Source organism: Giraffa tippelskirchi, chromosome Y (genome assembly GCF_054371585.1).
Source record: "Giraffa tippelskirchi isolate mGirTip1 chromosome Y, T2T-mGirTip1v1.2.pri, whole genome shotgun sequence".
Classification (NCBI taxonomy): domain Eukaryota; kingdom Metazoa; phylum Chordata; class Mammalia; order Artiodactyla; family Giraffidae; genus Giraffa; species Giraffa tippelskirchi.
In genome coordinates this window covers 9,686,435-9,714,323 of record NC_137290.1, presented here as the reverse complement: position 1 = coordinate 9,714,323, position 27,889 = coordinate 9,686,435, and the positions used below count along the sequence as shown (strand labels likewise).

General features: G+C 44.7%; 1 pseudogene across 1 annotated transcript in view; it reads left to right on the top strand.

Annotated features, from left to right (window-relative positions):
* The window catches only part of LOC145537680 (zinc finger imprinted 2-like), a 57,419-nt pseudogene extending 29,737 nt beyond the window's left edge, over positions 1-27,682 (top strand). The window contains exons 5-6 of the transcript XR_014076411.1: positions 19,401-19,493; positions 26,730-27,682. The product of XR_014076411.1 is annotated as a zinc finger imprinted 2-like (transcript). The remainder of the gene's footprint in view (positions 1-19,400; positions 19,494-26,729) is intronic.
* Positions 27,683-27,889: the final 207 nt, after the last annotated feature.

Genomic DNA, 27,889 nt, shown 5'->3' with positions numbered 1-27,889 from the left:
TGGTTTTTTTTTTTTTTTATTTCAGCATTGAGCGTGTTAAATATTTGCGGTTTTCTGGTCCTGCTCTTTTTTTCTGTGAGTATGCGACATCTTGTTGTTGTTGTTGTTGTTTTAATTTAGGCATAAATGAAATCTCAGAAGATGTTTATATGACTGTCGGGCCTGGCGATTCAAGGCATTCTGAGAAGTCAGATAGTAGCGGAAGTAACTCTATCGGTGATGAGGAGCAGAGGTCCAAGAATGAGCCAGAAGATGCTGAAGACAAAGAGGTGGCTCAGATGGTCAAAGAGCCATCTGCTATCAAAAAAAAAAAAAATGCCCAAAGTGCCAAATCCCGTGGAGATGGAAGAGGAGCTGAAAGCAGGTCACCAGTCTGTGAAAAAGTGGACTCAAGATCAGTCAAGGAGAAGATGAGCCCCAGCTTGAGAAGGACTTTTCAGACAAAGCAAAAAACCCTTTCCTCCTCCCACAAAGGATAAGCTGAAGGGAAAAGGTGAGACTGACTCCCCAAGAGTGCATTTGGGCCTGGATTCTGATTCAGAGAGCGGACTTGTCATAGATTTAGAAGAAGACCTTTCTCCGCTGGAGGGTCGAAACACTAGGAAGGAACCCAAAGAACCATCTCCCAAGCAGGAGGGTAAGTGACTGTACCAGTTTCTGGTTTCTTGATTTGGTTTTAGGATGTCACCTTGCCATTTGTAGTATCACACGTCATGTCGCCCTCAGACGTCATGAAGTGTGGCACAACCAAGCTCGGATTAGCTCCAAGTCCCCTAGCTAGTTACTGAGCAGGACAAGGACTTGAGCTGGCCCTGCCTACCATTTACCTCCTTGATACCCAATGTGGTTGATTTTGAGCACAGGAGAAGAAGTCTCTTAGAAAGTAATAGCTGCTTCTAGCAGTCAGGTCATTGTGAACCTAAGCAGTTTTGTTTCCAATATGTTCACTTACATGCCTCACATGGTTATCAATGTTAAAACATTGTACAGGGCTGATATTGATAAAAGCGTTCAGTTCAAAGACCTTGATGAGTTTCTTCTCCCTTACCTCCCCTCACACTGCCCAGGCATTTCAAAATACATTTTCTCACTCGAGTATAAGACTTCCCGAGTGGGTGGCACCAGACTGCTGAGTTCTTCTTTAGGCCTGTAGAAGTTCAAGGGGCATTGTAGGATGCACACCTGAGCCCGTATTCTGCCATATTTGCATTTACCTGACGTGGGCCCGAGGCTTCTCAACCTTGGCGCTATTAGCTTTTTATGCTGGATAATTCTTTGTCCTGTGTATTGAGGCATGTTTAGCAGTATCCCTGGTCTTTACCAACTGGATGTCAGTAGCATCTACCCAGCGGTGGCCTTCAAAAGTGTCTTGACAAAGCTAAATCTCCCCTAGTTGTGAACTGCTGCCTGAGTCTTAGCAGTTCCCCCGTTGCTGTTGTTAGGGACTGAACCAGCAGAGGCTTCTCTCAAACCTGCCACACGCCAGGCATGTTGGCAGACACCACAGTGGAACATAGGAATGATTTGAAAGATATTTGGTCCATTGGCGAAGCAGTCAGCAAATTTCTCAGCTGGCTTGGCAGGTGTGTGTTGATATGCCCAAGAAAGATAAGAATTAATTAAGGCCCAGGAGAAACATGGCCTAAGGACAAATTGGATATTGTAGCCATAAAACCTCTTGTACTTTGTGAGTTACATACACGGATAGCCAGGCTTAATCATGTAGCTCAGTGGTCAAGAATCTGCCTGCCAACGCAGGGGTCGCAAATTTGATGCTCGTATCGGGAAGATCTCCTGGAGAAGGAAATGGAAACCTACTCCAGTAGTCTTGCCTGGAGACTTCGTGGACAGAGGAATCTGGTGGGGTGTATAATCCATGGGGTCACAAAAGAGCTGGACACGGCTTAGTGACAAAACAGACAACACACAGCTTCTGACAGGACCCATCTACAAGTTGTGTGTCCCCTGGGGTTTTCTTAGTCTTGCTGCTTAAAGCAGGAGGGGGGATGAGTTTTGAGCTTTTTTCCTCCGTGTTTGTATCATTGGGAACTGTTCCAGAACCTCAGTTCCTGCAGTTCATTGAGAGAGGATGGAATATCTCTCCGTGATACAGGGCAGGAAGAGAGAGAGCAGTTGGGTTAGTCAGGAAGGGTGGATCACCACCCCATTCCTTAAAATTCTGAATGGCATCTGAAACATCCAATTCTGTGTGGATTGGGGTTTGAGGGACCACTTCTGATGCTGTAGAAAGCAACAGGAGTAGCATTTATTCCATGAAGTTTGTGGAATTCTTGGGTCCCAGATGGCAGTGTTCCTATGAATGATACATTTATACTATTCTTCTCTTTCTGAAGTAGATTGTTCATTTGGTTGTGGGTTTTTTCACTGCTTCCGGAAAGGATTTCAGATATACTGACAAAATGGATATCAAAGACAGTGAGAAAGATGAAAATGTCAATGTATGGCAAAAACTACTACAATATTGTAAAGTAATTAGCCCCCAACTAAAATAAATAACTTTATTTGAAAAAAAAAGAAAGATGAAAATAGAATAGTGAGAGATCTGGAGAAACTTTGCATACAGAAATAACTATTTTGGCCTTCAGAATTAGCAAAGTCAGTCTTCCATTTTGGCCCCGAGCTTGCTGGCAGTCAGAGGGAAAAGGGAAAAACATATGAGTGCTTTCAAAGAGCTCATGTTTCCCCCGTAAATAGAAAACACTCCAGTTGATCAAATGAAGCTGAGCTTTTCCTCTGACTGGTGTCTGAAGGAAGTTTCTCTAGGATCCTCTGAGTGTGGTGGCACGTTTATGCAAAGGATGATTCTGAAACAGTAAGTCAGTCAGAGGAACTTCACAGAGGTTGAAATCCAGAGCCACCTGAGGATGATTTCGGTCTTGAAGAATCGACTTCATGTCAGACTCTGCAGTTGAGCATCTTTTCAAAGGTGTGCTTTCACTTACGAGTTTATTAAGTGACGGGTGTTTTGGAGAGTGCTTGGTGACCTCCAAGTGATCTTTAGTTAGGAGTGCAGCTTATACACAGAATCTGAATCCTCAGATCGAAAGATGGCCTTTCTAGCTAGAGATCCCAGAGCAGAGGCTAAGGGAGCTCGCTTCAGGACCGTGACTCCACTTACCTGTGTCATATAAGTCATTTCCAGCCTTCTCTTCAAAAGTCCTGTTTTAATGTACAAGACAGCAACCTAAGTCTGATGTAAGTGGGCTAGTTGGGTGGGGTCGCTTTTGCAATGTTGACCTTTAAGAAATTCACTTCTTTTTGAGACTACAGGTGAGTATATACTCCCAAATTTTAGGACAAATGGAATTTTCCATGGCCTTTCCTCTCCCTCCCCACTGCCCCAGTAAACCATCCATATCCTTTAGAAATTAAAACGTTTTAGTTTCTAAGTGAAACCCCCCCAAGAGTGCGTCAAGCCCGGAAAGTTTTCGGATTGCATACTCCTGTTTTTTTTGTTGTTGTTTGTTTGTTTGTTTTTTAATTTGGAGAAGAGTTCCAATGGGACTCTTTCAGGGGAGTAACCACTCTACAAAGCCAGCTGCTTGCTTTTGCAAGATGAGAGAGAGAAAGGACTTTTTTGTGGTTGCCCTTTGCGCAAAGAGGTATCAGACTAGCTAATCAACAAGGACAGGGTATTTTTTAATCACATGGCAGAAAAGAGAGGCGCTGAAGTTCCTTTTGCAGGTTAGAAGCCTTGCCTGTGGGATCTCTGCCTTTTAGAAGGGCCAAGCTCAAAGCCGTTTCTGCCCATGGAAGTGGAAGGGGCAGTGGCTGTGACCGATATCTGAAAGGTTGTCCTGGGCAAGGATGGGGTTTCCTCACTCTAGGTAGAGATCTTCTCCCAGCCCCACCCTGTGTTCTGACCCAGGACTTTGGCTGAATTCTTCCCCAGAGGAGCAAGAGGGCCACTCAGTTTTGTAACCACGAAGACACTCCCACCCCCAGGCAGAAAGGTCAGCCTGTCAGCACTGTTCTCCTTTCACACTCCTTGGTTTTCCCAGAGCCACAGTTAACTGAAAATTTCCCCTAAAATAATCAAGAACTCATGTCTTTTCTGGGTAACAGAAATCTAAAATGACAGGCATGGAGTTATGCAGCGGAAGCATGCTGAGCCCCTAAAAAAGGTGTTGTCATTAAGGGCTTCCTTGGTGGCTCAGATAGTAAAGAGTCTGCGTGCAATCTTGGAGGCCCAGGTTTCTTTCCCTGGGTCGGGAAGATCCCCTGGGGAAGGAAATGGCAACCCACTGCAGTTTTCTTGCCTGGGAAATCCAATGGACAGAGTGGCCTGGTGGGCTACAGTCCATGAGGTAGCAGAAGAGTTGGACATGACTGAGCGACCTCACTTTCAGTCCTTATTTAACAGAGTCTGATGACCAGGCACATTGTTTGAGATCAAGGATGCTGACTTGCATCCGTGTTTTTTGTGTGAACCCGAGGGAATCCTCTCTGGGGGTGCGTGTTCATCTCCCCAGTGCCTGGGGCCCCTGCAGTCGTAACGGACCCCGTCCCCTTACCTTTTCTTTCAGGAAATAGGGAATCGGGAATAATATTTGCTTCCCTCGAGGATTACAGGAACACAGTTAGCTGACCACCACCTTACCTCGAGAACACAAGATGGGACAGCAAGAAGTTTGCAACAGCTAATCACAACCCTTCCTCACCTTTCCTAAATGTAGTCTGTGCTGAAAGCTTTGAGGTAGTTCTGTTTTTTGTTGTTGTTTTTTTTTTTTCATTGGTTTAGGCTTTTATTCTTTTTTAATACAAGCATTTAAAATTATGAGCACTTGTAGACATGCATCTCATGAATTCTGATATACTGTGTTTTTATTATCACTCTGTTAAAATATTTTCTAAGCTTGCTTTTTTACCTCTTTTTTAAAATTTGTATTAATTGGAGGCTAATTACTTTACAATATTGTGGTGGCTTTTGCCATATATTCACATGAAACAGCCCTGGGTGTACATGCATTCCCCATCCTGACCCTCCATCCCACCTGCCTCCCCATCCCATCCCTCAGGGTCATTCATCCCAGTGCACCATCCTTGAGCACCCTGTCTCATGCATCGAACCTGGTCTGGCGATCTATTTCACATTATATACGTGTTTCAATGCTATTCTCTCACATCATCCCACCTTCGCCTTTTTCCGCAGAGTCCAGCAGTCTGTTCTTTGCATCTGTGTCTCTTCTGCTGTCTCGCATATAGGGTCGTCGTTATCATCTTTCTAAAGTCCATATATATGCGTTAATGTGATGTATTTGTGTTTTATCTTTCTGGCTTGCTTTGCTCTGTGTAATAGGCTCCAGTTTCATCCACCTCATTAGAACTGATTCTAAGGCATTCTTTTTAATGGCTGAGTAATATTCCGTTGGGTGTATGGATCACAGCTTTCTTCTCTGTTCATCTGCCGATGGACATCTAGGTTGCTTCCATGTGCTAGCTATTGTAAACAGTGCTGCGGTGAACATTGGGGTACACGAGTCCCTTTCAGTTATGGTTTCCTCAGTGTGTATGTCCAGCAGTGGGATTGCCGGGTCGTATGGCAGTTCTATTTCCAGTTTTTTAAGAAATCTTCACGTTGTTCAAGGAGAGATAAGAAAGCCTTCCTCAGTGATCAGTGCAAAGAAATAGAGGAAAACAACAGAATGGAAAAGACTAGAGATCTCTTCAAGTAAATTATAGGTACCAAGGGAACATTTCATGCAGAGACGGGCTCGATCAAGGACAGAAATGGTGTGGACCTAACAGAAGCAGAAGATAGTAAGAAGAGGTGGCAAGAATACACAGAAGAACTGTACAAAACAGATCTTCACGACCCAGATAATCACGATGGTGTGATCACTCACCCAGAGCCAGACATCCTGGAATGTGAAGTCAAGTGGGCCTTAGAAAGCATCACTACGAACAAAGCTAGTGGAGGTGATGGAATTCCAGTGGAGCTGTTTCAAATCCTGAAAGATGATGCTGTGAAAGTGCTGCACTCGATATGCCAGCAAATCTGGAAAACTCAGCAGTGTCCACAGGACTGGAAAAGGTCAGTTTTCGTTCCAATGCCAAAGAAAGGCAATGCCAAAAAATGCTCAGACTACTGCACAGTTGCACTCATCTCACACGCTAGTAAAGTAATGCTCAAAATTCTCCAAGCCAGGCTTCAGAAATACGTGAACCGTGAACTTCCAGAAGTTCAAGCTGGATTTAGAAAAGGCAGAGGAACTAGAGCTCAAATTGCCAACATCTGCTGGGTCATCGAAAAAGCAAGAGAGTTCGAGAAAAACACCTATCTGCTTTATTGAGTATGCCAAAGCCTTTGACTCTGTGGATTACAATAAACTGTGGAAAATTCTGAAAGAGATGGGAATACCAGACCATCTGACCTGTCTCTTGAGAAATTTGTATGCAGGTCAGGAAGCAACAGTTAGAACTGGACATGGTACCACAGACTGTTTCCAAATAGGAAAAGGAGTATGTCAAGGCTATATATTGCCACCCTGCTTATTTAACTTACATGCAGCGTACATCATGAGAAGTGCTGGGCTGGAAGAAATGCAAGCTGAAATCAAGATTGCCGGGAGAAATATCAATCACCTCAGATATGCAGATGGCACCACCCTTATGGCAGAAAGTGAAGAAGAACTAAAGAGCCTCTTGATGAAAGTGAAAGAGGAGAGTGGAAAAGTTGGCTGAAATCTCAACGTTCATAAAACTAAGATCATGGCATCTGGTCCCATCACTTCATGGGAAATGGATGGGGCAACTGTGGAAACAGCATCAGACTGTATTTTTCTGGGCTCCAAAATCACTGCTGATGGTGCCTGCAGCCATGAAATTAAAAGACGCTTACTCCTTGGAAGGAAGGTTATGACCAACCTAGATAGCATATTTAAAAGCAGAGATAGAACAGTCTTATGGACTCTGAGGGAGAAGGTGAGGTTGGGACGTTCTGGGAGAATAGCATTGAGACATGTATATTATCATATGTGAAACAGAACACCATTCCAGGTTCAACGCATGAGGCAAATGCTCGAGGCTGGGGCAATGGGATGACCCAGAGGGGTGGGATGGGGAGGGAGGTGGGAGGGGGGTTCAGGATGGGGAACACGTGTAAACCCATGGCTGATTCATGTCAATGTATGGCAAACACCATTACAATATTGTAAAGTAATTAGCCCCCAAGTAAAATAAATAAATGTATTTAAAAAAAAAAAAGCAGAGATACTACTTTGCCAACAAAGGTCCATCTAGACAAGGCTATGGTTTTTCCAGTGGTCATGTATGGATGTGAGAGTTGGACGGTGAAGAAAGCTGAGCACCGAAGAATTGATGCTTTTGAACTGTGGTGTTGGAGAAGACTCTCGAGAGTCCCTTGGACTGCAAGGAGATCCAACCAGTCCATCCTAAAGGAGATCAGTCCTGGGTGTTCATTGGAAGGACTGATGTTGAAGCTGAAACTTCAATACTTTGGCCACCTCATGCGAAGGGTTGATTCATTTGCAAAGACCCTGGTGCTGGGAAGGATTGGGGACAGGATGAGAAGGGGACAACAGAGGATGAAATGGTTGGATGGCATCACCGACTCGATGGACATGGGTTTGGGTAAACTCCGGGAGTTGGTGATGGACAGGGAAGCCTGGAGTGCTGCGATTCATGGGGTCGCAAAGAGACGGACACGACTGAGTGACTGAACTGAACTGAACTCCCGTTGTTCTCCATAGTGACTGTACAAGTTTGCATTCCCAACGACAGTGTAAGAGGGTTCGTTTTTCTCCGTACCCTCGCCAGCGTGTATTGTTTGTAGACTTTTGTATAGCAGCCATTCTGACCGGTGTGAGATCGTACCTGATTGTGGTTTTCATTTGCATTTCTCCAATAATGAGTGATGTTGAGCATCTTTCATGTGTTTGTTAGCCATCTGTATGTCTTCTTTGGAGAAATGTCTGCTTAGTTCTTTGGCCCATTTTTTGATCGGCTCGCTTATTTTTCTGGAATTGAGCTGCAGGCGTTGCTTGTGTATTTTTGAGATTAATTCTTTGTCAGTTGCTTTGCTTGCTATTAGTTTCTGCCATTCTGAAGGCAGGCTTTTCCCCTTGGTTCTAGTCCCCTTCGTTGTGCAAAAGCTTTTAAGTTTAATTAGGTCCCATTTGTTTACTCTGGGAGGGGGGTCATAGAGGATCGTGCTGTGATTTGTGTCAGAGAGTGTTTTGCCTATGTTTTTCTGTAGGAGTTTTATAGTTTGTGGTCTTACGTTTAGATCTTTAATCCATTTTGAGTTTTGTGTGTGTGTGTGTGTACCGTGTTAGAAAGTGTTCTAGTTTCATTCTTTTACAAGTGGTTGACCAGTTTTCCCAGCACCACTTCTGAAAGAGATTGTCTGGTCTTCATTGTATATTCTTGCCTCCTCTGTCAAAGATAAAGTGTCCATAGGTGCGTGGACTTATCTCTGTGCCAGTACCATACTGTCTTGATGACTGTTGCTTTGTAGAACAGCCTGGAGTCAGAGAGGTTGATTCCTCCAGGTCCATTCTTCTTTCTCAAGATTGCTTTGGCTATTCGAGGTTTGTTTTTTTGTTTTTTGTTTTTTGTATTTCCATACAAATTGTGAACTTATTTGTTCTAGTTCTCTGAAAAATACCACTGGTAGCTTGATAGGTATTGCGTTGAATCTATAGATTGCTTTGGGTGGTATACTCCTTTTCACCATATTGATTCTTCTGATCCATGAACACAGTATATTTCGCCATCTATTTGTGTCCTGTTTGATTTCTTTCATCAGTGCTTTATACTTTTCCATATGTCGGTCTTTTGTTTCTGTAGGTAGATTGAGGTTTTTAAAGGCATATGCCACCCATCTCCATGCACGGCTCTGCAACAAAACATATCTCGGCTTTAAATTCTAATGTTTCGGTATTGCTTGGGCCAAGGATGTTGGGTACAGGGGTGTTAGGTTACAGTAACACCTTATCTCTCAAGTCTATGGAGGTTAACAGACTCTCTTGAGAGAATGCCTCATTTCAAAACCACATGCAGTCATAAAAATATGAGCAGTTTTTTCTTCTGTGTAAGGCACGTTAGCAGACATTGAGAGCTCCCGCAGTTACCGGGTGAATTTAGGACAAAGTGTGACAAAGTTTGTCATCTGGTCTTCCTTGAGGACTCCTTATTATTTTGAAAACGTTGTCATGAACTGATTTGCTAGGATACATATATAGAGTATATCTTTTATCTTTTCCATCGTTCAGCAATTTGCTTCTTATGTGTGTGTCATATTATGGTTTAATACTTACTCAAAAATAGAATGTTTTCCTTCCCTTGTGTCTTTGAGGAGAGGATTTCTAGATTGGTTATAAATTCTGAATTTTGTCTTCATCTGTATTACCCCTGGACAATCCGTTTTTCTTAACCAGTTGTTTTCTGTGTTGTGGAGACCTACTTCGTAGGTTGAACTCTGGGAGACAGATACGGCAGTACCAAGTGGAAAGAACAAAAATCCATATCATGGAATAAACTGTATTCTCTCAAAGTGTGTAAGTTGAAGCTCTAACTCTCTGTATTTTATATGTAGTCGTACTGCATAAATTATAATTTCTTTCTGACCCTTTCTGGAAATAGGGCCTCTATATAGGTGGTTGGGTTAATACGACTGGTACTGTATAAGAAAAGGAGATCAGTCACAAACAACACAGAGACATCACTATGTGAAGACAAAGGCAAACAATGGCCAGTCTCAATCCAAAAGAGACGCCGGAAGAAGACAAATGTGCTGACCCTTTGATTACTGACTCGATCCCCAGGAGTTTGAGAAAACATTTATTGAAGCTGCCTGGTGTGGGGCACTTTGTTATGGCAACCCTAGCAAACCAGTACCTGCACTTTCTCTTGAAAAGAAGTCAGTTCCAGAAGAGGTGTCCTTTTCTTACATGTGTTTTCAGGGAATGGAAAATGGCTAAGAACTCTCTTTCCCATCAACTGAAAATCCTTAAAGATTCCTAATGCTCCCTAAGAGCTTTCAGTGCCTCTTTAGAGACTCAGCTGGGCTAGAACGTATTCTTATTTCATGGGTCAAGTTGGCCTATGAAATATCAGAATGAGCATAATCCACAGGAAGTGGTAGAAGAAGATAAGCACATCAGGAATGCAGTCTGTCCTCGTGAAAAAGATACAGTCCTCTCCTTTTATCCTTCCCATACATCTCTTTCTAAATCCTAGGTGGCAAATGGTAGTGCCCAAGGCATTGTTGCCTGTTGCTTTAGTGAAATCACATTGTTGTGATGTCATGGTCACCATGCCTCCTTAAACCTCCCCTCACCAAGACAGTAGGCTTCAGCAGCCATGAGGCAGCCTAGAGGATCACTACTGCTACTGCTGCTAAGTCGCTTCAGTCGTGTCCGACTCTGTGTGACCCCATAGACCGCAGCCCACCAAACTCCGCCATCCCTGGGATTCCCCAGGCAAGAATACTGGAGTGGGTTGCCATTTCCTTCTCCAGTGCATGAAGGGGAAAAGTGAAAGTGAAGTTGCTCAGTCGTGTCCGACTCTCAGCGACCCCGTGGACTGTAGCCTACCAGGCTCCTCCGTCCGTGGGATTTTCCAGGCAAGAGTACTGGCACAAGGCCACCCAAACTGTTGGAGCCGCCTGGGCCTGTCCCCCACACAGTTGGCCAGGTGGGCTTGCTGGTGTCATCTTCTCCATGGCAGAGTCTATTGTCTGTGGCCGCCACTCTTCTCTCCAGTCCTCTGGATTCCTGGGACCCCCAAAGAGGTCACCATTCTAGCTTCCAAACTACATATCTGGAAAAAAAAAAAAAAGCAAAAACAAAACAGGAATACAATCTAGTCGAGACTGAAGGGCCCCAACCCATGGAGAGGTGCATGGTCCTCAACCCCAACAAGGGCCTCTATGAGCAGCAAAACCACAGCTCCACACAAGCTCACCATTAACACCTGCAGCCATGCCAGGGGCATGTCCCCAGTATTGACAAAGAGTATAGACTTCAAGTCCTCTACCAGCTCGAGAAACTCTGCTAGCAAGACCTCTCCACCGTCCACCTTAGCCACGCCCGAAAGACTCTCTACTGCAGCACATCAGGCCCAAGGCATACTCAACTGAGAATAATTGGAGGTCACACTACAGGTAGAGTAGGCCTTGGAGAAGACGGACACTCAAAGTGAAGCCATATAGAAGCCTTTAGTGCCAGTTTTGGAGAGAAAATGCTGATCTCCCAGATGATCAGGTCAATAGGATTCAAATCACTACTAACACTCAGCCTAGCTAAAATGAAGTGCAGGTTCCCTCTATGGAACTTAATAAATTTCACTGCAGGCCTGTCTGCAACCTCTAATTTCCATTCCTCAAAGGTTTTCGGTCAGTCAGCAGGCAGCCCAAAATGTGGACGGTAAATGGGGACTCGTGGAAGACAGTGAGGACTGCAAGAACAGAGAATCTTTCCCAGGCCAAGGACAGAGAAGGCTACAGGTTGGTGATATGATGGAGGGAGTTGGAAAGGAGAACGAAGGGGAGATCTATGAGCTACAAGCTGGCTTTTTGAGGTGGTGGGAGCTGCTTCAGACATGCCTGCAGGCCTTGGGGACGTATTTCCAAATTTAATAAAGAAATGTGGTCGCTGGCCTCAGTGAGCTTTTACAATCTTAATGCCTCAGCATACTGCTGCTGCTAAGTCGCTTCAGTCGTGTCTGACTCTGTGCGACCCCACAGACGGCAGCCGACCAGGCTCCCCAGTCCCTGAGTCTCCAGGCAAGAGCACCGGAGTGGGTTGCCATTACCTTCTCCAATGAATGAAAGTGAAAAGTGAAAGGGAAGTCGCTCAGTCGTGCCCAACTCTTGGCGACCCCCACCATGCTCCGTCCATGGGATTTTCCAGGCAAGAGTACTGGAGTGGGTTGCCGTTGCCTACGCACTAGACTAGACTACATGCAGTGTCACCACTTAGAAATTCAGCAGATATTTGGGGGGTTGTGTGGAACTTGCTGGAGACTTGCTATATCAGACTTGTTCCAACACTTAGAATACTTAATAGAGCTGGAGCCAGGACTCAGCTATAGTGGACTGTTCTCGTAAGCATTATTCAGTTCAGTTCGGTTGAGTCACTCAGTCGTGTCCGACTCCTTGTGACCCCGTGGACACCAAGCTTCCTTATTCATCACCAGCTCCCCCCGGCTTGCTCAGACTCATGTGCGTTGAGTCAGTGATGCCATCCAACCATGTTATCCTCTCTCATCCCCTTCTCCTCCTGCCTTCAGGCTTTCCCAGGGTTAGCGTCTTTTCCAGTGAGCCAGTTCTTCGCATCAGGTAGCCAACAGTTGGAGCTTCAGCATCAGTCTTCCAATGAACATTCAGGACTGATTTTCTTTAGGACTGCCTGGCTGATCTTGCATTCCTGGGGACTCTCAAGAGTCTTCTCCAACACCACAGTTCAGAAACATCAATTCTTTGGCACTCAGCTTTCTTTATGGTCCGGTTCTCACGTCCGTCCATGACTATGTGAAAAGCCATAGCTTTGACTGGATGGGCCTTTGTCAGTAGTTTAATGTCTCTGTTTTTTAATATGCTGTCTAGCTGTGTTATAGGTTTTCTTCCAAGGAGCAAGGGTGTTTGAATCCCATGGCTGCATTCAGCATCTGGAGTGATGTTGGAGTTGAGGAAAGTAAAACGTGTCCGTGTTTCCACTGTTTACCTTTCTATTCACCCTGAAGTGATGAGACCGGTTGCCATGATCTTAGTGTTTTGAATGTTGAGTTCTAAGCCAGATTTTTCACTGCCCACTGTCACTCTCGTCAGGCCAGACTCTTCAGTTCCACCTCGCTTTCTGCCAAAGGGTAGTGTCATCTGCATATCTGAGGTTAGCGATATTTCTCCCGGCCATCTTGATTCCAGGTTGTGCTTCATCGAATCCGGCCTTTTGTATGATGTACTGTGCATATAACTTAAAAAATCAAAGTGGCACTATACAGACTTGACGTACTCCTTTCCCCCTATTCGGAACCAGTCCATTGTTCCACGCCCTATTCTAACTGTTGCTTCCTGAGCTGCATACAGATCTCTCAGGCGGCAGGTAAGGTGTTCTGGTATTAGCGTTTCCTTAAGAATTTTCCACAGCTTGGTGTGATTCACACAGGCCAAGGCTCTAGCGTACTCAGTGAAGCAGAAGTACGTGTTTTTCTGGAATTCTCGTGCTTTTTTGTGATCCATCGGATGTTGGCAATTTGCTCTCTGGTTCCTCTGCCTTTTCGAAGTCCCGCTTGAGCATCTGGAGGTTCTCGTTTCACTTACTGTTGAAGACTTGGAGACTTTGAGCCTTCCTTTGCCTGATGTGTGAGATGAGTGCAACTGTTGGTAGTCTGAACATTCTTTGACGTGGTGTTTCTTTGGGATAGGAATGAAAACTGGCCTTTTCCAGTACTGTGGCCACTGCTGAGTTTTCCAAATTTGCTGGCATATGGAGTACAGCACTCTCACAGCCTCATCATTTAGGATTTGAAATAGTTCAGCCGAAATTCCATCACCTGCACTAGCTTTGTTCATACTGGTGCTTCCTAAGGCCCAGTTGACTTGTCAGTCCAGGAAGTCTGGCTCCAGGTGAGTGAGCACACCATCGTGGTTATCTCGGTCATTGTCAGTAGTTCTTCTATGTATTCTTGCCACCTCTTCTTAGTATCTTCTGCTTCCGTTAGGTCCATACCATTTTTGTCCATGATTGTGCCCCTCTTTGCATGAAATATTCCCTTGGTATGTCTAATTTTCTTGAAGAGACCTCTAGTCTTCCTCAGTGTATTGTTTTCCTGTATTTCTTTGCACTGAATGCTTAAGAAGGCTATCTGCTGTCTCCTTGCCATGCTTTGGAACTCTGCATTCGGGTGGATACATCTTTCCTTTTCTCCAGTGCTTCTCACTTCCCTTCTTTGTTCAGCTATTTGAAAGGCCTTCTCAGACAACCTTTTGCCTCTTTGCAGTTCTTCTTGTGGATGGTTGTCATCACTGCCTCCTGGACAGCGTTACGAACTTAGTGACCTGGGGAGTTCATCTTCCAGCGTCCTATCTTTTGCCTTTTCATACTATTCATGAGGAGCCGGGAAAGGTCAGTTTTCATTCCAGTCCCAGAGAAAGGCAAGGCCAAAGAATGCTCAGACTACTGCACAATTGCACTCATCTCACACGCTAGAAGAGTAATGCTCAAAATTCTCCAAGTCAGGCTTCAGCAATAAGTGAACCGTGAACTTGCAGATGTTGAAGCTGGTTTTAGAAAAGTCAGAGGAGCCAGAGATCAAATTGCCAACATGCGTTGGATCATCGATAAAACAAGAGAGTTCGAGAAAAACACCTGTCTGCTTTGTTGAGTATGCCAAAGCCTTGGACTATGTGGATCACAAAGAACTGTGGAAAATTCTGAAAGAGATGGGTGTACCAGACCAGCCGACCTGCCTCTTGAGAAACCTGTATGCAGGTCAGGAAGCAGCTGTTAGAACTTGTCATGGAAAAACAGTCAAAGGCTTTGGCATAGTCAAGAAAGCAGAAATAGATGTTTTTCTTGACCTGTCTTGCTGTTTGGATGATACAACGGATGTTGGCAATTTGATCTCTGGTTCCTCTGCCTTTTCTAAAACCAGCTTCAACATCTGGAAGTTCATGGTTCACGTATTGCTGAAGCCTGGCTTGGAGAATTTTGAGCATTACTTTACTAGCGTGTGAGATGAGTGCAATTGTGCAGTAGTTTGAACTTTCTTTGGCATTGCCTTTCTTTGGGATTGGCGTGAAAACTGACTTTTTCCAGTCCTGTGGCCACTGCAGAGTTTTTCCGAATTTGCTGGCATATTGAGTGCAGCACTTTCACAGCATCATCTCCCAAGATTTGAAATAGCTCCACTGGAATTCCATCACCTCCACTACCTTTGTTCGTAGTGATGCTTCCTAAGGCCCACTTATTCCACCTTCCAGGATGTCTGGCTCTAGGTGAGTGATCACACCATTGTGATTATCTGGGTCGTGAAGATCTTTTTTGTACAGTTCTTCTGTGTATTCTTGCCACCTCTTCTTACTATCTTCTGCTTCTGTTAGGTCCCTACCATTTCTGTCCTTTATGGAGCCCATCTTTGCATGAAATGTTCCCTTGGTATCTCTAATTTTCTTGAAGAGGTCTCTAGCCTTTCCCATTCTGTTGTTTTCCTCCATGTCTTTGCATTGATCACTGAGGAAAGCTTTCTTATCTCTCCTTGCTATTCTTTGGAGCTCTGCATTCACATGGGTATATCTTTCCTTTTCTCCTTTGCTTTTGACTTCCCTTCTTTTCGCAGCTGTTTTTAAGGCCTCCTCAGACAGCCATTTTGTTGTTTTGCATTTCTTTCCATGGGGATGGTCTTCATCGCTGTCTCCTGTACAATGTCACGAACCTCCATCCATAGTTCATCAGGCAGTCTGTCTGTCAGATCTAGTCCCTTAAATCTATTTCTCACTTCCACTGTATAGTTATAAGGGATTTGATTTAGGTCATACCTGAATGATTTCTTGTTTTCTCCATTGTCTTCAATTTCAGTCTGAATTTGGCAATAAGGAGTTCATGATCTGAGCCACAGTCAGCTCCCAGTCTGTGGATTAGATGAGCAATTGGATCAGATTAGCAGTTGCCAAACTCTAAGCTTTAACCTTTTCTGCCTCAGAGGATAGTGTATGCAATAGATAACGATTTCAGCTGTTGGAGCTGAATTATGGAATGAATGTGGGCCTGCAAGGTCTGTCTTCCATTTTTTTTTTCCTTTTCCTGCAAGCTTCGTAATCAAGACATCTCCCTGGAACCTCTCAACTCTTTCATATATAGATATTTTCAATACCAACCACTTGGCTATTTTGCTCCTTAGAAGCCTTCTTATTCGTACGTATCTAATTCTGTGCACATCACTTTGTAATAGGGCATGCAGTTTAGAGGTTGACCTTACTGCCCGGATTGGGCTTCTCTGGTAGCTCAGTTGGTACAGAATCCGCCTGCAATGCAGGAGACCCCGGTTCAATTCCTGGATGAGGAAGATCCGCTGGAGAAGGGATAGGTTACCCACACCAGTATTCCGGCCTAAAGGATTCCATGGGCGGCTGAGTCCGTGGAGTCGCAAAGACTCAGACACACCTGAGCAGCTTTCACTTTGACTTTAGAACCTGGATTACTAGTAGCAGCCATTAAAGGAACCATTCGATAGGATAATTGGACCCCGGACCTTGGACTTTGAGTATGGCGGCTAGTCAGTGGAATACATGCATGGTATTCTCATTGTACTTGATGTGCACGGCTCAGACAGTAAGATACCTGCCTGCAACGTGGGAGACCCAGGTTCAGTGCCTTTGTCAAGATCCGCTGACAAAGGAACTGTCTACCCATTCCGGTATTCTTGGCTGGAAAATTTCACGGACGGAGGAGCCTGGTGGGGTCCAGTCCATGGGGTCGCCAAGATCGGACACCATTGAGCAACTGACACTTTCCAACTCCTATAATATATGGGTGTGGGTTGCTTCATGGCAAATTTTAGTGGCCCAAGGGTCAGAGGTAACCTCGGATACAGGCATACAATAAGTAGGAAGACCAGTGGTAAAAACGAGAGGCAGTGTGGTCTGCTGGGAAGACCGCACCAGACTATACCTATTATAGTGCACCACTCAGGTCCCTTTCACTAGGCACCCCTCAACTCCATAAATCCTGGCCACTAATCTTTGTGAAAGGTTCCCTGTTCTGGAAAATTGCCTTTGGTCACATGAAAGCCTCCTCATCCAAGAGGTGAAAATCCCACATCTATGGGTGAAATTTTGACTGAGTGACATGGAAGCAAATGCCTTAATACAAAGTGAGATAAAGCCTGGTGCAACTTGGTCTCTGCTTGACCTTAGATTTTGTTTTCCCTCTGCTATATCTTGCTTCCCTCATTCCATTTCTCCTGGAAAACCCTCACCATTGAGTCCTGTGAGTAGCAAACATGGGCTCTGCTTTTAGGGAATCTGATGGAAAACATTCCCACCACAGAATAGCAACTACCACTCGCCAAGAAAAGGAAAGGGAAAAATATTCATACTCTAGCCTCAGTTTCTCTTAAGGTAAAATGCCACTCTCTGCTGCTATTTGCTATCCTTTGTGCAGACCTCTGAGATTACATTGTTTGCTGTTTCGTTTTTTTCTTTTTCTTTTCCTTTTTGATGTTCCTTGGCCACATAAGTCATGGAAAGGTATGCTTTTCTTAGAAGCTGATGATGTTTTTTTTTAGCTGATCTTTGGATGGACACCCAAAGTTGGTGGTTTTAACTTGTAAACAATATACTTCATTTTTTCAAGGGCTAGGATCTTAATAATCTGTCTTCAAGTCCAGAGTTTATTAAGATTTGTAAGTTTAAACATGTTTCTTATTGATTCCATTATTTAGGTTGAATGTTTCAAATACAGACCTCTACCCCAGAAGAGAATCAAATAAAATCGCAAGTGAAATAGACTTGGGAGACGATCGTCTATTCCAGTTAGAGAAGACAATCTATCAAAGTGCATTGAGCAGGTCAATCTAAAATAGTAATCTAATAACAATCTGTAAAGTCAGAAAACTCTGCACGAGGAACTTAAAATAAGATTTCGTAGGCATGAGGTGGCCAAAGTATTGGAGTTTCAGCTTCAACATCAGTCCTACACCACCACCACCAAGAGTCCCCCTTCTCGACAGTATTTGGTATTGTCCAACGTCTTAATTTTTGACAGTTGAATGAGTATAAAGTCATACTTTGTCATTTTGAAATGCATTTTCTTATTATAAGATTGGCCATCTCTGCATATTTATGAGCTGTTTGTGTTTTGTGGATGAGTCACTGAGGCTTAACCTATCCACACTCACAGAGCTTGTAAGAGAGAACCAGAACGTAAACCCAACTGTCTCTTTTTCCTGGGATTGGGGTATACTGCTCAGCTTTTATTTGCATTTTTCTCTCTTTATTAAGGAACTTAAAAGGAACTTTCTCCTCCCACACAGATCTCTAGAAATTCGCAGCAGGAGCTGTCTTAGAAATATTCCCACTTCTCTCAGACTTCAAGACAAAAGAAAGATATACTTATTTATTCTCTTTCTTTTTTATGTTTTAAATTATGAAACTATGATAACACATTTACAGGAGGCTTGGAGAGTTCAGAAAAAAGTTACATACAGTTCCACTATGTGGTGGTTGGTGGTTTAGTCGCTAAGTCAAGTCCAGTTCTTGTGACTGCATGGACTGTAGCCTGCCAGGCTCCTCTGTCCATGGGATTCTCCAGGCAAGTATACTGGAGTGGGTTGCCATTTCCTTCTCCAGGGGTCTTCCCGACCCAGGAATCAAACCCAAGTCCCCTGCATTGCAGGGAGATTCTTTACCAACTGAGCTATGAGGGAGCTATGGGGGAAGTTCTACTATAAATTAGAATTATTTTTAAGTAGATAAATTACAATTTTTAGGTGGACTTCCAATATCAAACTCAAAAAATTAATGGAATGAATAAAGGTAGAAGTCTATAGTAGATCTGAAAAGCAGTATGAACCAATTGGACATAACTTCAGATTTATATAGTTTTCACACAACAAGAGAATCCAAATTGTGTTCAAGTTCCCATAGACTATAAACTAGGAGACCCTGGAACATATCCAGGAACATAAAGTGCAAAAGTTTCATGGCCTGAAGGTATTGAAATCATATACACTCTGTTCTCCTATCACTGTGGAATTATGATAGAAGTTAATAGCAAAAGATATTGGAAAATAACCCACATATTTTCAAGTGCAGTGTGACGTTTCCCAAGAGAGATCTTTGACTTAGCCATTGAAAGCCTCTATAAAGTTAGAAGACTGAAAGAAACAAGAGGGTGATTGCAGAGAAGAAAACATTTTAATGAGAAGGACTTAAAGGAAAGAAACCCTTGTAGGTCCCTGAAACCTTTGGATTAGAGTCTTTCTGCTTGTCTGAAGGTGTGCTTCATGGTCAGTCCCCTCTTATCAGATACCTTTCCCCCTCTTTGGGATAATTCCGGATTTCAATCATTTAGGAGTATATCTGGTATTTCAGGAATTGGTGACTTTCGAGGATGTGGCTGTGGACTTCAGTCCAGAGGAATTACCCTAACCTCAGTGCTTCTCAGAGGAAGCTCTACCGGAAGGTGATGCTGGAAAATTACAGGAACCTGGTCTCCCTCGGTAAGCCATGATGACCAAAATTGTTTCCAGACATTGGCATATGTCCCTAGTGGCAGAATCTTTGGAAACAGGCTTTATTTTTCTTGTGTGTAAATTTGCACTTGCCTGTTATCTCAGAGCCTTTAGAAACCAGGCTGGGAGTTCCTGAGGGTACAGGACAGAACCCCCAAGTTATAAGTCTCCTTCTTCAACAGGGTACCAGTTCCCTAAACCTGACATTATCTCACAGCTGGAAGAGGAGGGGTCACATGCTAGGGAGGAAGACGGGAGTGCAGTGACATGTCAAGGTGAGCCGTGAGACCGGGATCTTGGGGAGACAACCCTGGTCAGTGAGCAGGGGCTGGGAGCTGGTCCTCAGAGCCCACTCAGCTTAGGCAGAGGGCCGGTAGGTGCTTTCACCTTAGGGGCTCGTGTGGTCACGCCACATCATGCTCACTCAGTACTTCTTTTATCTCCTCTCTGAAGCTCATCTCTTCCTCTCCTGCTCAGCTCCAGGGAGGCCAGTTTCCGTATCCTCTAATGTTCAAGCCCCTGCATTCATTTGTGCCTTTCCCCTGACAGCTAGAAATCAGAGGTCTTTCCTCTGTCACTGAGACAAGCAAAAACCTTGGTGTGATACCACTGCTCTTTCCAGCCCTCAGGGAGTTGACGTTACAAAGCACACATCAGGTTCTTACCACTCCGAAAAGAAAATCCAGACTTCTAGCAAAACATTTAAATCTGTCCCAGTCTGGTCCAAAAGTCACATCCAGCTTCATCTCTCATAGATACTCCTAGTAGAACCCTATATTGCTGCTCCCCAGGACTGTGTACTTCCATAGTCAGTGTCTGCTCAGAATAAGATTGCCGCCCATTTCACTGCTTGCTGAGCCCTAATGCCTTCCCCTGCCTGATCTTTTTCTGTTCCCAGATGAAATTCCCCAAACTCTCCTTTTGTACATTTATAGCCTGATTATAGAGTCTCTATACAGAGAGACTGTTCAGTCCAATGAACACCCAGCACTGATGTCCTTTAGGATGGACTGGTTGGATCTTCTTGCAGGCCAAGGGACTCTCAAGAGTCTTTTCCAACAGCACAGTTCAGAAGCATCAATTCTTCAGCACTCAGGTTTCTTCCCCCTGCAACTCTCGCATCCATATGTGACTACTGGAAAAACCATAGCCTTGACTAGATGGACCTTTGCTGGCAAAATAATGTCTCTGCTTTTAAATATGCTGTCTCGGTTGGTCGTAAATTTCCTTGCAAGGAGTAAGTGCCTTTTAATTTCATGGTTGCAGGCACCATCTGCAGTGATTTTGGAACCCCCCAAAATAACGTCTGACACTGTTTCCACTGTTTCCCCATCTATTTCCCATGAAGTGATGGGACCGGATGCCATGATCTTTGTTTTCTGAATGTTGAGCTTTAAGCCAACTTTTCCACTCTCCTCTTTCACTTTCATCAAGAAGCTCTTTAGTTCTTTTTCACATTCTGCCATAAGGGTGGTGTCATCTGCATATGTGAGGTTATTGATATTTCTCCCAGAAATCTGGATTCCAGCTTGTACTTCATCCAGCCCGGCATTTCTCAGGATGTACTCTTATTAGATCTTAGGGATACTAATTTAAAAGAGACAACATAATAAATTGTGCAAAGCATAAAATATACACATACAATAAGAGTTGTACACAGTACAATGGAATATTAGCCATTAAAAAGAATGAAATAATGCCATTTGCAGCAACATGGATGGACCTAGAGATTGTCATAACGAGTGAAGTAAATCAGACAGAGAAGGAGAAATATCATATGGCATCCCTCATATGTGGAATCTAAAATGAAATATAAATGAAGTTACACCACAGAAAGTCTCTCAGACTTAGAGAACAAACTTACGGTTTGTTCTTATGGATAAACTTATGGATAACCAACAAAGTCCTACTGTATAGCACAGGAAACGTTGCTCAATGTTCCCTGGCAGCCTGGATGGGAGGGGAATTTGGGGGAGAATGGATAAATATATACATATGGCTGAGTCCCTTCACTGTTTACCTGAAACTATCACAACATTGTTAACTGGCTATACCTCAATACAAACAAAAAGTTGTTTTTTTTTTTTTTAAGTTGTATAAAGGTATGATGACTGAGTAAAATATTTGCATGGGAGCAAGAACCACGGGGGTAATACCATGTTCAGGGGGATGATTTTCCTTTTTATCTTAATAATATTTTCTTTCAGCAAACGAAAATCAAGATTCAAATGTGCATAAATTGCTTTTATATGATTACATATTGTGACATCTTAATATGTATGAATATATAATCCCTTTATCTACTCTCGCTGCTCGGATTTTAACATAAGGAGATAGAAAACCACTTAAGACAATGTAACCTCCTACTTATGATCTCTTAAGAGGTGCTGCTAATAAATTGAACATGAAGTTTTTAACTTTTTATTTTCTATAGCCAGTTAACAATGCCGTGATAGTTTCAGGCAGACAGCAAAGGGACTCAGCCACAGATACACACGTGTCCGTTCTCCCCCAAACTCCCCTCACATCCAGGCTGCCACTGAACACTGAGCAGAGTTCCCTGTGCTCCACAACAGGTCCTTGTTGGTTCTCTGTTTTAAATACAGCCATGTGTACATGTCTGTCCCACGCTCCCTAACCATCCCTTCCCTGCATCCTTCCCCTCAACAACCATATGTTGAACATACAGCTTTTTCACACTTGACTTCGTGTGGTGCCCCTGGCAGGCACCCTGGACAAGACACCCACACATAAGAAAATATTCGTGAGTAACCTTCAGCCTAGAAAATAAGAACAAGGGAGAAAAACAAGATCCAGAACAAGATATGAATTTCCAAGAAGTTGACGTGCACTTAAGGTATGTGTGTGACTTAGAGGTGGGAGTCTCCTGACCTCTGGATGTTTCATGTGGATTCTGAGAAAAATGTCTGCTTCTTTAATTAGATGGAAATGTACACAACAGAGAGCTTTGCATCAAGTCTGACATTTAGTGCATGACTCCCTGGGACCCTCCAAGCTGGGTTGTTGACCTATTTTTCCTCTGGACCCCAAGCTGTGTTAACTCCTCACTGACTTCTAATCCGGAATCAGCGATCCCTGTTGGGAACGTCCTTGTTGCTTCCCCCTTATCTCCATTCCTCCCTCAACCACTGTTATTTCTTACTTTTTGGGTTGCTGTTGTTGTTCGTCACCGAGTCACGTCCACTTCTTTGCTATCCCACGGATGCAGCACGCCAGGCTTCCCTCTCCTTCGCCATCTCCCAAAGTTTGCTCACACCCACGTCCATTGAGTCGGTGATGCCATCCAAACATCTCATCCTCTGCCACCTCCTTCTTCTCTTGCCTTCAGTCTTTCCCAGCCTCAGGTCTTTCCCAAGGAGTCCGCTCTTCACATCAGGTGGCCATAGTATTGGAGCTTCAGCTGGAATGTCAGTCCTTCCAATCAATATTCAGAGTTGATTTCCTTTAGGATTGACTGCTTTGATCTCCTTGCAGTCTAAGGGACTGTCAAGAGTCGTCTAATAAAATTGAAGCCAACAGATATAAACTGCCTGTATGGATCTCAGACACCACTTTAATCATTTGACATGTGATTGGGTTCAGGATACCTCACCCCAAAATATGGCACCTGGCATATTGAAGGTGAAGCAGTTTGAGAAAACAGTGGAAGGAAGAGGTTCACTCTCTTCCCCTTCCCCCTTCTTCCATGAAACAAGCCATAATCCCATCATGGGAGAGGTACCCTGCCTATAGCAGGAGGAAAGGAGCATTCTTATCTCCAAAGGGTGAGGAACACTTCCAAGAGGAAGCCTAACACACAGGCCTTGCTAAGTTTCTGCCAGCTTATTACACTCACCTCTTATTCCTTAACCGATCATATTCTTCCACAACTGTCCCCACCTCATCAAACCTAGTTTGAAATACTCAGGTCTGTTTCTTTAGGTCTTCATTTCCTTAGGAAGGCTCCTGCGTCACTTAAAACATATTAAAATAAGTTGTAAGCTTGTCTCCAGTTAATGTGTCTTTGTTGATTCATTTTCAGACGCACCCAGCGACCCTCAGCACGTGGAAGAAAACATTATCCACCTCTACATATTTTAATCCTTACATTTAGTAACTTGCTGTCCTTTTAGTCTAGAAGGACAGACTGAGGCTCAGAGAGCTTGAATGACCTCCAAATTGCAGGTTTTCAGATACAATACATAGAAGGGCACTTCTGGGGAATCCCCCACACCAGGGGTTTGTGAGCTGCACGTGTATACCTAAAATGCCATCACCAAATCTCAGGTCATAGGTTTTCTCTTAAGTTCTCTTCCTGGAGTTTTCTAGTTTTGGTGTTGCATTTGGGTGTCTGATCCACTTTGAGTTAGTTTTTGTCACAGGTATAAGACCAGTGTCAAGAATATTAACCATTATGCCATCATCACCATAATCAACATCACAATGACTAAAATACTTATTGCACCTTTCACTATACTTTCCCTACGTATCTCGAGGCCCTGATAAATGTTCTTTAGTTAAATACAAATGGCTCCTCAACACAGGAAAACATATTCTACCTTGCTCCTGAAAAATTTCTCGACCCTAGTTTTGGAAAACCTGAAAAAGCATCCTATAACACTGAGAATGCAGGTTTGCTCACACAGGCTGGTGGGGGTCTGATAGGCAAGCGTCTATGGAAGGCAGCTTAGAAATCTCTGTCAAAATGACACACACATGTGCACTGTGGCTCAACAATTCCACTTCAGGGGATTTATCTTCCCAGAAGGTTTACACAGCAGCAGAACTGCTGAAGCTCATAGTTTTGCACAGAATACTGGTAGCAAAGGGCTGAAAACAACTCAGCCACCCAGTAGTCAGGGATGGGGTAAATAAATCAAGTCACAACAACAGTACAACAGAATTCAAACAGCTGTTCAGAAACAGTAGGCAAATTCTCTTTGTACTGATATGAAAAGGTCTCTGAGATAGGAAAAAATGAAGGCATAGAACAATGGGTACAGTCTGCCACCTTTTGTATAAAAAAGGTAGGAAACGAGACTATGAGTATTTTTGCAAACTAAAAATGTTTCTACTCTATTTGTACAGACATATAGTTACATATAATATGAATCTGCGTGGCATCATGATATACTTGTTATAGTTGGTCAGTCGTGTCTGACTCTTTGAGACCCCATGGACTCGACAGTCCATGAAATTCTCCAGGTATGAATACTGGAGTGGATAGGTGTTCCCGTCTCCAGGGGAGCTTCCCTACCCAGGGATCGAACCCAGGTCTGCCTGCGTTGAGGGTGGATTTTTCACCAGCTGAGTCACAAGGGAATCCCAAGAACATTGCAGTGGGTAGCCTATCCCTCCTGCAGCGGATCTTCCTGACCCAGGAATCGAACCAGACTCTCCGGCATCGCAGGCGGATTCTTTACCAACTGAGCTTCCGGGGAAGCCTTATATTGCTATCAAGGAAGTACTTATATTAGTTAAGTACACATTTTAAGCTACAGTATGTACCACACTGTGTCACATTATAGGTTGTGTTACATCGTCACAGTTCTTATTTAGAAAATATATTTTATATTTTAAACTTTATATCTATTACAGGTAAATATCTACCGAATTTATAGTATAGATATGTACAATACGTATCAATGATAACGACATATGTGTGTATAACGCACATATGTATATACGCATGTATCTCTATTTTCATATACACAAAGACACTGTGGAAGGACACTGAAAACATGTTCACGCTTTCATAATTATTCACAGTTGCATAATTATTCAGTTTAATAATCATACGTATTCAAATAATTGCACCGGTCACCTGAGTGTTCCGTGGTTTTATAGCATGAGAATTTGGTCGGTGGCACACACAAAGTGAGAAGGCTTTTCACTGCATACTGTTTATTTTGAAACCGGTTTAAACCACGTGCTAACCACTGCCAAAACTCGTAAAGCATCTAAAGGAAGTAGTCCTCCGGCCCCTCCCAGCCCTCTCTAGGCCAGGTGGTCCTCGCGGGCCCGCCCAGCGGAGCCGGCCAGAAGCGGCCTGCGTTTTCTGCGCGGCGCTTTCTGCACCGGCCGTCCCACAGGGCGCATGCGCAGACCGCTGGTAGCGCCTGCCTGGCGGGTTTGCGCTGCAAGACCGAGGTGCAGAGGTTCGGTCAGGCGAGGGTGTCCGTCTGCGAGGTGAGCGCGCGGCGGCCAGGGCCCGGACGCGAGGGAGAGGCCCTGGGGGTGAGGGCCCGGCTCGCGGGCAGGGAGGTGCGGGCGTCCCCTCAGGGCCGCCGGGGCAGACGCTCCTCTTCGCGGGGAAGTCGACGGAAAGGGAGGCGCGAAGTAGCGGCCCTGAGGGGAAGGGGTGCGGGAGGCCGCGCGGGCCAAGTCAGCTCTGAGGAGGACGCGGCGGCCTCCCTGTTGCTCACGCCCCGGCTTCCTGCCAATGCTTCCCCGGCCGGAAGGCCTTCCACCCGCCCTCCTCCTCCCGCGTCGCACCTTCCTCCCCGTCCCAGGACCCCACAGACCCTCCCTTTTTATGGCCTCTCTGCTCTCACCCCCAAGAACGCGTTCCTTGGTCCCTGAGGACCCTCCCCGTCCTCTCGGACCGCTGCCCTCCCCTTCGAGGACCCCACGGGCCTTCCCTTTCAGACACACCTTTGGCCTCCTCAAGGACTCCCGCCCTAGAAAACCCTCCTTCCCCCTCGAGGACCCCTCCCTTCCCTTCCCGTCCCCCCTCTCCCCGTTTGGAGGATAAGTCTCTATACAGACTTATGAACATCCAGGTGGATAACGCTTTGCTCAGAATCAGCGTTTAATAAATGTTGAATTGAATGAGTAAAATGAGAGATTGGGAGCCAAGAAAAGAGTTGGAGTACTCTTGCTTTATTCTGAGTGAGAAGGTGTTGACCGGGGTACTCCAGTGTTTCCCCAATAGTCCTACAGAATTATGATAATAGGGGTTCTTTACAAAAAAAAACACAAAAAAACAAAAAGTGTTGCCTAACAAGATCAGTTCAAGAAATGCTACCTCTTACATTTCCCCTCTTTGAGATCTGAGATGCTGGTTAAGGGATCTGAAGAGTCCTACAAGAGTGAAAGCTGACTTGCATCGTACGGTATCTCCTGGATTGACCTGATAATAGAATCCATTTATGGCCACAGTTATACTAGTTCCTACAAACAGCAATGATGTACCAAGCATGGTGTGAAAGTTGCAGCCAAACCCCAGTCCCCCGTCTTTCTCTGGTTTCCTTCTCATTCTCTTGTCAGTGCCTCTGGCATCTTTGTCAATGTTCAGTCCTCCTAGATGGTCTTTTCTGCCTCACCTTCACCTATCCTTGGTTGCTGTCTTCTGCATCCTTCTCCCACTCTCTCCTTACATCCCCAGACAACTCTCAAACCTCTGTACTAATTAATGTGTTTGTGATGTTCGGTCTCTTTCTTCTATTTCTACTATAATGATGTTTTTCTCTGAGTAAAAAATAGTAGAGGACCTTTTACATTTCTTTTAGGTTGTGAGGACCAATCTGAAACCAAAGATCTAACTCCAGAGCAAAGCCTGCCTGTAGAGACATCATCCTCGGGGGCAGGAATAAAGGATTTGGAGGCAGGTGACTCCTTGTGTGCCCACACGAGAGAGTCTTGTGCTGATGATCCACTGGAGTCACACCAGGTCAAGCCGGCACAAGTTTTGAGTCCCATAAAAATGAGTGACCCCAAGACCCTCGCTCAGGAAGGAAGCCACGAGGGTGATCAACTAGAGAAAAGCTCAGAACGTAAGAAAGCATCGGAGAGTCTGCTAGGAAAGGGTCCCCGGGAGCACAGTACTCTTGGAGTCTGCACCAGGTCCTGCCTGGCCCACAACTCGTTTTTCCTCGAAGAGAACAAACACTACAGATGTGAATTTTGTGGGAGAGACTTCAGTACCCGAGGAGGCCGGGAGAAGCACCAGCAAATCCACACGGGGAAGATGCCCTTTGTATGTAAACGGTGTGGAGAGGCCTTCTACCTCATGCCGCGCCTCAGCAGGCATCAGAAGACTCACTGGGATGGGAAGTCCTTGACCCAGCGTGCAGATGTCTACGGCCGCATGAGCGTTCAGAGGCAGGACTGCCATGAGCGTCTCGAATGCGGCAAAGCTTTCATCCAGGCTGTGCATCGTCTCCAGCATCTCAAAGCCCACGAAGCAGCAAGAGCCCTGCCATGTGAGTTACCCCGAGACAAGATGTATTTGATTGGATATAAGCGGCAGCACGACTACGTTGGAAAAAGAGCCCGTCAGTGTTGCGACTGTGGCAGAAGGTTGCGTCAAAGGTCGCACCTCATCCAGCACTACAGGATTCACGCTCAGGAGAGGCCTTACCAGTGCCAGCTGTGTGGGAAGTGTTTCAGCTGACCCTCCTGCCTCACTCAACATTACCAACTCCATTCTCAAGAGAAGCCCCTGGAGTGCCATTACTGTTGAAACACGTCCAGTCAGAATATTCTCAACCTCTTAGGCTTTCTCCTGGAGAGAGACCCTTGGAGTGCTCTGAATGAAAGAAGGTCTTGCACCAGCCCTCCCACCTTGTTAACAACTCGAAAACATGTCATGCTGTAGTCAGAAAACAGCAAGCGGTTGCAAGGGGATAGAACAGTCTTTTTGCAGACGGACAGTCAGCACGTGTGCCAG